A 9668-nucleotide genomic window follows, 5' to 3' on the forward strand; every position below is an offset into this window, starting at 1 on the left:
TTAACATAATATATCATTTAATATATATTAAATGTATAATCATGTATAATTATCTACCTATCATCTATCTATCTATCTATCTATCTATCTATCTATCTATCTATCTATCCATCTATCTATCTATCCATCATCTGTCTATCTATCTCTATTTTTGGCAAGCTAGAGATCTAAGCAAGCCAATGACGTATTTCCAGTCTGAGAATGAAGGCCTAATAACCAGGAGAGCTGGTGGTATAGTTCCAGTCTAAAAGTGGGCATTCTTGAGATCTAGGAAGAGGCAATATTTAAGTTTCAGTATGAAGACTGGAAAAACTAATGTCTCAGATTGAAGGGAGTAAGGCAAAAGGAGTTGCCTCTTACTCACAGAAAAGTTAGGTGTTTTTGTTCTATTCAGGCTTTCCACCAATTGAATGAGGTTCATCTATATTAGGGACGGAAATTTGATTTATTAGTGTACCAACTGAAATACTAAGCTCATCCAGAAACAGTCTCACAGATACATCCCAAACAATGTTGGAACAAATTTTTGGTTTCCTTGTGTCTCAGTCAATTTGACATATAAAATTAATCATCACAGTCTCCATAAGGCTTAAATATGAACTCACTCAATAACACATTTAGAGGAAATTACAAAATACTGTATTTAAAATTAGGAGAAAGAGCTCACTATAAAAGAAGACAAAGTAAACCAAAACAGTTTTAAGTTAAATCTAAACTGAAGATGATTAGTGAAATCGTTGACTGTAATTATTGTTCAGCTCTCTGAATAATTTCTTGAGATGTAAAATCACAATCTGAGGTAATCGAATAGCAATTGTTGGAAAAAAATATTTGAAGATTATTCTAAAAATCCAAGGAGGTCAAGAAAACATGGATAGCTAAACACATACAGAATCTCTTATCAGTGTACCCAGTATGTGGTATGTGTGTGTGTGTGTGTGTGTGTGTGTTGGTTTGAAATAGAAATATAATACTTGAGTAAAAACCTTCTACGATGACTTTGTGAGACTAAAATATTCCGTCACCTAAGATTGTGGGTATTCATTAATGGAAAATTAAATAAATTACTTGAGTAACTGTTCAGCTACCACAGAGGTGGAGTTTCAGCTGCAAGTTTTAAATTCATCCAAATTCCCCCTATCATTTCATCCTAGTTTAATTATCTAATAAAAGAATTCTTGGCCTTGTGGATAGCTGAAACTTTCAGAACAATGGCAATATATGTGTAGCTAAAATAAAGAGGGACATGATAACTCCCACTAAGTAAATTGTCTAAAATTTTCAGCAATTTTAAGTATGTTAAGTGACTCCTATGATCTTTGCTGGAAAGCCATTAGATAAAGCAACATTAAAGTCTGAAATAGCATTCATGGGGAAAGTGGTCAATGAGTGGCATTTTTTTTAATATCTGCTCTTCCCCACCTACCAATGGAGCAGGCTTTATTCATCTGCTTGGCCACATGTCCAAGCTTCCTCTACCTTTTAAAAGAACTTATAAATTCTTCTGTCCAACAACCTTAAAAAATATAATCATTACTCTAAAATTTCTTAAAGAAGTTTTATAGCAAATGTCACAGATATTTTCTTCTATATATTGTTTCTTTTATTCAAAATTTTCCTTAGCTTTATTGAAATATAATAGACAATTAGTTGTTCATATTTACATTGTACAATTCGATGAGTTTTTTTTTTTCAATTGGAGTTGGCTTACAATAACATATTAGTTTCAGTTGTACAGCATAGTGATTAGAAATCTATATAACTCATGAAATAGTCACCCCTCTTCCCCCTTACAACATTGTTGACTGTTTTTCCTTATGCTACACTTTATATCTCCATGAATATTTTGTATTGATCCATTTGTACTTCTTAATCACTTTTCCTTTTTGTGCAGTACCCCCAACACCCCTCATGGAGTATCCCTCAAAATATTCTGTGTATCTGAGTTTGTTTCCATTTTTGTTGTTGTTTTTGTTTATTTTATTCTTTAAATTCCACAAGTATGTAAAATCATGTGATATTTATCTTTCTCTATCTGACTTACTTCATTCAGAGTGATACCCACTAGGTCCATCATGGTAATATCTTTTTCCATCCCTTCCTTTTAGTCTGTGTGTGTCTTTTAATCTGAAGTGAGTCTCTTTTAGGCAGCATATGTAGGGATCTTGTTTTCTTATCCATTCAGCTTCCCTAACTTTTGGTTGGAGCACTTAATTCTTTTCCGTTTGAGGTACTCGTTGATAAGAATGTAGTTATTACCATTCTCTATTCATGTTTTGAATACATGTTTTTTCTTCTTAAAGAAGTCCTTCTAAAATTCCTGTAGTACTGGCTTAGTGTTGATGTATTCTTTTAGCTTATTTTTGTCTGGGAAACTCTTTATCTATTCTTCAACTCTAAATGATAGTTTTGCTGGATAAGGTTTCCTTGGTTGTAGATCCTGGGTTTTCAACACTTAATATTTTGTGCCAAGGCCTTCTGTACTGCAGAGTTTCTTTTGAGAAATTGGCTGCCAGTCTAATGGGAGCACTATTGTAGGTAACTAACTGCTTTTCTCTTGCTGCTTTTAAGATTCTCTCTTTGTATTTAAACTTTGGCATTTTAATTCTGATGTATCTTGGTGTAGGCCTCTTTGGATACATTTTTTTGAGGGACTCTCTGAGCTTCCTGGTGTTGTACGTCTGTTTCCTTCACCTGTTTAGGGAAGTTTTCCATCATTCTTTCTTCAAATATATATTCAACTTCTTTTTCTTCCTCTTCTCTTTCAGGTACCCCTAAGACACAGATGAATTTACATTTAATTTTGTTCCCTAGGCTCCTAAAATTATTATTATAGTCTTGGCTTCTTTTTTCTTGATGTTCTGATTGAGTGTCCTTGGCTTCCTCATCATCTATATGGGTGGTTCAATCTTCTTTTTTATCCACTCTGTTTATTCTCTCTAATATACTCTTCATCTCAGATAACGTATTCTTCATTTCTGACTGGTTCCCTCTTATAATTTTCATTTTCATTTTTATGTTTTTTAATCTCTTTGCTAAAGCTCTCACTGAATTCATCTACACGTCCCTTAATTTAATTGAGCAACTTTAGATGCAGTGATTTGAACTCTGCATCTGTGAGATTGCTTGACTCCATTATTTCTTGATCTCTGTTCTGTTCTCTCATACGGTTTCTGCTTCTTTTTCTTCCCATTTTGACTGCCTTTCTGTGTCTATTTATATGTACTAATCAAAGCTCTTAAGTTTCCCGGTCTTATTAGCATGGCTTTGTGTAGTAAGTGTCTAGCAGTACAGTCCTGAGAGGGGTTCAGCTGCAGACCAAGTTTAGCCCGAGCCTGTGCCCCTCTGGGGCTACTTGTTAAAATTCAGCAAGCAATCTTCAGATGCTGTGTTTATAGTTGCCGCAAGAGGCCACACCAGAAATCTAAATCATCTGCCACCAGTGTGAATCTTGGCGCTGCTCAGTAAGTAGCACCGAACTCACTGAGGATATACTTTTAAGTGGCTTAGGTGGGGCCGTGAATTGGGGGAGGCAGAGTTTCAGGGAATCCTCTGGGTGCAGTGACCTCTGTTATACAGTTAGATGATATCTCAGCTGCAGTGACACTGAGTCCATACTCTGGAAAGAGGGAGAGCTCAACAGAGGAAGAATGGATATCACTGGAACTTCTGTCCAGGAGAGATCCTCGCCTCTGGTCCCTACTCTGACAACTCAGTGTCCCAGTGTAAGTCCCCGGTGCCCCCCAGCAGCCCACCCGGCGCTGGTGCTCAGAGTGAGCAGGTCCATCACTGCGAAATCCACTCATAGACATGACTCCTTTAAGAGGCATCTGCCTCTGCCAGCTGCCACTGCTATGGCCTCTGTCCCACTCAGCCGCTCAGGACCAGGCAGCCTCACAATCTCACCTGGTCCTACCTCCTCCTGTTACAGGGCAATTTCTTATTTCTCTTCCCAGTTGTAGAGCTTTTAAAATCTAGATTCCAGGCGACCTTCCTTGCTGTTTCCTTTGTGTTTCTGTCATAACTTTGCTTTATTTGCAAGGGGGATGAACAAAGCCTTTATCATCTATGCCATTTTTTGTCTCTACCTTGTCTCAACTTTAACGTAGTTGCAAGAGCGGATGAGAAAAGCTTCTATTATCTACTTAATTTTGCCCTGTTCTCTTCTATTCAAATTTTACTCTAATAGTAATGATTTATATATCTTATAATCTCTGTCATTTACATGGTTCTCTCTATTGTATACTCTCCATATTAACCTTTTCCTTCTCTATAGTGTTTCAACCTCACCACTGCTCAGCTTGTAATGCCATGGGATATTTCCCTCTGCACACCAGTCATTCTAATATGGTTGGAGAATTTGTTGGCTCCATGGCCATGGACATTATCTCTGTAATTAAAACACTCTAGATCATGATATTTAATGTAATTTGTAAGATTTTGCAGGGTAAATAGCCTCAAATCCTTGTTATTCCACCTGTCCAGTAAAATGATCTTGCATTTGTGTTAAACCAATAACAGTAGACTGTATTTTAAATTTGAGGAGATAAAAACAATTTTTATCATTTTAATGGGCTGTTCTTGCACTATCTAACATATCAATATTAAAATTATATCAATGTTATAATAATGGCATATCTGACAGTGTGGAATCAACTTAAAGAACTGTAACACTACTGCTGGGAGTCATGATGATATTTGAGAAATTTATCCCAGAATGTGATTTCTTTCAAGCCTTGTCTAATTGATTTTGACATAAGTGAACTTATATTATAGTTATTCTCATAATGTATCTAAATAGCAATATCAAAATGGTATAAGAATTCTTGATGTATTTTCTCTGGTTCATATGTCATTCTCATCCTCAACCCTTCCTTGACACAGACTTTTCGTTCAAATGCCCTTCAATGTTTAGTTAATCCTGAACTTTCCAGTGATTAGTTTTATTTCCTAGTAATACATGTCACATAGAATCTACCTAGACATATTTAAGGAAACTTAGATTAACTCTCTTAGGTTTTATAATTGTATTTTACTTCTTGTGTTAGCTTAATTTTAAAATTCTGACATTGCTATTGGTGTCATTTGTGAATTCTACAGTTGCTTTTTTATCAAGTAAAAAACTCTATGAAATTTATATAGATATGTAAGATGGATATACAGCTGATATATGAGTTAAACCAAAGGATGATTCTAGTTAACTCTCTATAACACATTTTATTTCCATTTAATTAGACTTCATTTTACTGTAAACACTATATTTTAATGCCTTAAATTTGTAAAGATTCTCATGTTCTTTGGCATTAACTTGTCAGCATTAACAATGGTTTGTTAAAAATGTGTTTTAAATTAATCCATATGAAACACTTTTGCAAATAAATGATAGTAATAAAATAGTAACATTCTATTGGGAAATCAGAGAATTCATTTTTTAATCACATTTTTCTACAGATGCCACTGCTTCAAATGCAGCTTGTACTCTCTGTGATAATTTATTCCCTGCTTCAAATTATTTATATGAACATATGGGTACATTTTCCTTGTGGTTACAGGGAAACAGATGTTAAGTTTCTGCAGATGGAATCTCAAGTAAGAATGGAATGAATATGGCAGAGTTGTACACAGGAAATTCAGACAAGCAAAAAATAATATTAAATTATGTTTTCTTAGGGTGAAAGCCGATCCTTGAAGAAACTGCATTTCTTTTTCTATTGAAAAAAAATATTATTTTAGTAAGATACTAAATTAGAGTCAGATATTAGTAGCCTACTAAATTATAGACACTATTTAATAGAGAACTATATAATAAGCTTCTGCTTCAGATATGTAACATGATACTGAGTAGATTTGGTATTTCAGAAATTAGGTTATTGTACTATTGTATAAAACTTAAATTCTTTCTAATAAGTTCAATTCTATGACCTGAGTTCTTCTTATTCTGTGTATTATACAACTGAGAAGGCAGTACAATATAGAGATTAAAAGTGAACACTATGAAGTAAAAAAGATCATCTAGCTTTGAAGCCTATTTCTGCCACTTACTGACTAAAAGATGTGTAAAAGTTATGTAACCTGTATCTCAATGTCTAAATTTGTAAACTGGGGTAACAATTGTATCTTCCTTGTAAATATTTGAGGGGATTAAATGAAATATAACTGAAAAGTGCTTAGCATTTTCCCTGGCAGTAGTAAATGTTAACCCACCATAACTATTGGTACATAAGAGATATCTACTCTTAGATTCAACAATCAGATTTAAATTATCATCAGATCTACATAATATAGAGATAGTTTTAAAAATAATTTTAACAGTTATACTGCATCTTTACATGTAATTATGGTTCCATGGCAGAGTACGCTTTTACAAGTATAAAGTGATATTTTTCTCTTTAGTATATAGAAGGTCCAATGCATTTCTTAAACTAACTTTAAGAACTGCATGTTTTTTGCAATGCTAACTAAAAGAAAACAAGTGAAAACTGTGTGTTTTTTGTTGTTGTTTTGTTTTGTTTTGATCTCAAGGAGTTTTAATATTGGAAGAGAAACAAGATGTATAAATGATAAATATAAATACAAGACAATGTTCTAAATCTTTGATACAATGTTTTTCAATATAAGGATAGACTTTTTTGGATGAGAATTGACATTTTCTAGATAATTTTATGCTACTGGAATTACAGAGTTTTGAAACAAATTGAAAGTTTCTAAAATAAAAGTAAATCCAGCCAGTAGTATTTTTCTTATCTCCAGGAATTGAGAGTGGCTAATAAGAACAATTAGTTTGTAGTGAATTACGTTAATGATAGCTAAATATTTTTATATGTTTAAACAATGGGTCTGAAATAACTTACAGGATTTATTATTTATGACTTGTAAAGATTCCTTTTAATTTTGACTGATCTAATGAAAAAGGGTAGTTTCTGATTATTTGAATTACATATGCAGCTGATTATGAAAAGTAATCTCTATGATAAAATTCTTAACTGATTCCACAACCACAAATAATTAATATTGTATACCTCTAAATCTTTCTAAATAAACTTTCCAAATGGAAGAAAGACATACTCCATATCTCACTGTTACAGATTTCATTACACATTTATTAATATTTCAACAACATTTTCTTTTTTTTTTTTTGAGTGTGACTTTAAAATGACAGAGTCACATGTTTTACATTTTGTCCTATGGTTAATATCAAATGAAAATTGTTCCAAATATATTTAAGCAAATAAATTGCCCTATGCCAAAGATAAAGCCCTGAAATGTGTAATCTTATGTTCACACAATGATTTAACAAGAGGTTTCTATTTTATTGAAATGTAATAAATAAAGGATTTTTTAAAAGGATGTATAAATATGTGTTTATTAACACATGAATAATACAACACTTTTTCAGATATAGAGTTTATTGCATATTTTTCTGGCCTTCTTTAGTGCTCAAATATCACACATCAAAAATTGTAATATTATACTATCACTATTTTTTTCTTTTTTCCAGCTTTATTGAAATATAATAGACAATTAGTTGCTCATATTTACATTTGACAATTCAATGAGATTTTTTAAAATTATAATTGGCATACAACAATATATTAGTTTCAGTTATACAGCACAGTAATTAGAGACCTATATAACTATTAAAATGGTGACTCCACTAAATTTAGTACTCCTCTTCCCCCTTACATATTTATTACAACATTGTTGACAATTTTCCTTATGCTGCAATTTATATCTCTACGATTATTTTGTATTAAACCATGTGTATTTTTTAATCCCTTTGCCCTTTTTGCCATCCCCCCAAACTCCTCTCCCATGGAGTAGCCCTCAGAATAGTCTCTGTATCAATGAGTTTATTTCCATTTTTGTTGTCTTATTGTTTATTTTGTTCTTTAGATTTCACATGTATGTGAAATCATGCGATATTTGTCTTACTCTGACTTACATTCAGCTCAATACCTTCTAGGTCCATCAAGGCAATTTTTTCCACCCACTTCTTTTTAGTCTGTGAGTATCTTTTAATCTTGTAGGAAGCACATGTAGGAGTCTCGTTTTCTCACTCGTTTGACCACTCTATCTTTTGGTTGGAGCACTTAATACTTTTCCACTTGAGGTACTTGTTGATAAGAATGTACCTGTTACAGTGACGTGGGAAACATGGCAGAGTCAGATATGTCCCCAGATCTCTCCCCTTGAAACAACAATAACCTGAACTTCTAAAACTCAACAAAAAACACCCAAACTGCACACCAGCACGTCTAAGCATGGGACCTGCGCATAAGAGCTACTACAGATCAGAACCACGGGAGTTCTGTAGTAGACTGGGAGAAATAAAGAAGATGCCTCTTGCATCCAGACCTCACTATAGGAGGAGAGGGAGGAGAAAAGGTGCGGCAGGTTCTTTGAAAGACCCTTCCTGGGAAAGCTATGAGCTCCACCCTGCCAGTGGCAGTGCCGAGGGGATAGCAGAGAGGCTGAGACGGCAGAGAATCAACGGTTGATTATTACCAGCCACAATTGCAAAACGCGAAGTTGACTGCAGCTCCCATCGCTCAAACCAGAGGGTCCCACCCCCATATCCTCCAAGACTGAACACTATGGAGCCCCAGGGAAATCTGAGCAAATGATACCAAAACTGTCACTAACACGGACAGGGACTGACACTGAGGGTAGCAAAAATGATTGAATAACTATTAAAAAAAAAAGGCATACTGAGACTTTATATAAAGCAGGGATCCAAGAAGCTTAGAAGCCAACTACTGGAAACCAAAAGAAAAATGCCTTCATTGCAACAGGCTAAAGAGAGACCTTTATATAATAAATCTTATTTCTGGAAAAAAGCAGAAAACATTTCCAATAATGCCTAGGCAGAGAAATAGTCCGTTAAATACCATGAACAATCAAGGTTGATAAGGCTTCTCAAATACAAAGAGAAAAATCTCCAGAAAAATAAACTTAAAGACACAGAAATATGTGCTTGAATGACAGAGAATTCAGGATGGTACTTCTGATAAAACTCAATGAGATCCAAAACAATTCATACCAATAATTTCAGGAATTGAGAAAACAACTAACTCATCAAAATGAGTTCTTTAGCAAGGAGATCGAAACCCTCAAAAAGAACCAAATAGAAATTCTTGAGATGAAGAACACACTGAAAAAGATGAAAAATGAAATAGTAATTTTGGGAAATAGAGTTGACCAAATGGAGGAAAGGATCATTAATATTGAAGACAGATATACAGATATAGGTCAGAAAAAGAAGGAAGAAACAGAAGAATGAAAAATAATGAAAGAGAAATGCAAGAAATAGCTGATACCATATGGAAAGAAAACATAAGATTAATGGACATTCTCGAAGGGGAGGAAAAGGAGCAGAGATTAGAAGGTATTTCTAATCTAGTTGATGAGGATTTCCCAAATCTGAAGAATGAGCTGGAGCTTGGAATTCAAGAAATCAACAGAACACTCAATTATCTCAATCCAAAAAGGCCTTCTCCAAGACACATTGTATAAAAATTAACAAAAATCAATGACAAAGAAAGAATTCTCATGGCAGCCAGAGAAAAAAAGATGGTAACCTATAAAGGAAAACCCATTATATTATCATCGAATTTCTCAGCACAAAACCTATAAGCCTGAAAGGAGTAGAATCAATTATTCAAACTATT

The sequence above is a fragment of the Pteropus alecto genome, unplaced genomic scaffold (assembly GCF_000325575.1).
Source record: "Pteropus alecto unplaced genomic scaffold, ASM32557v1 scaffold119, whole genome shotgun sequence".
NCBI classification, from domain to species: Eukaryota; Metazoa; Chordata; class Mammalia; order Chiroptera; family Pteropodidae; genus Pteropus; species Pteropus alecto.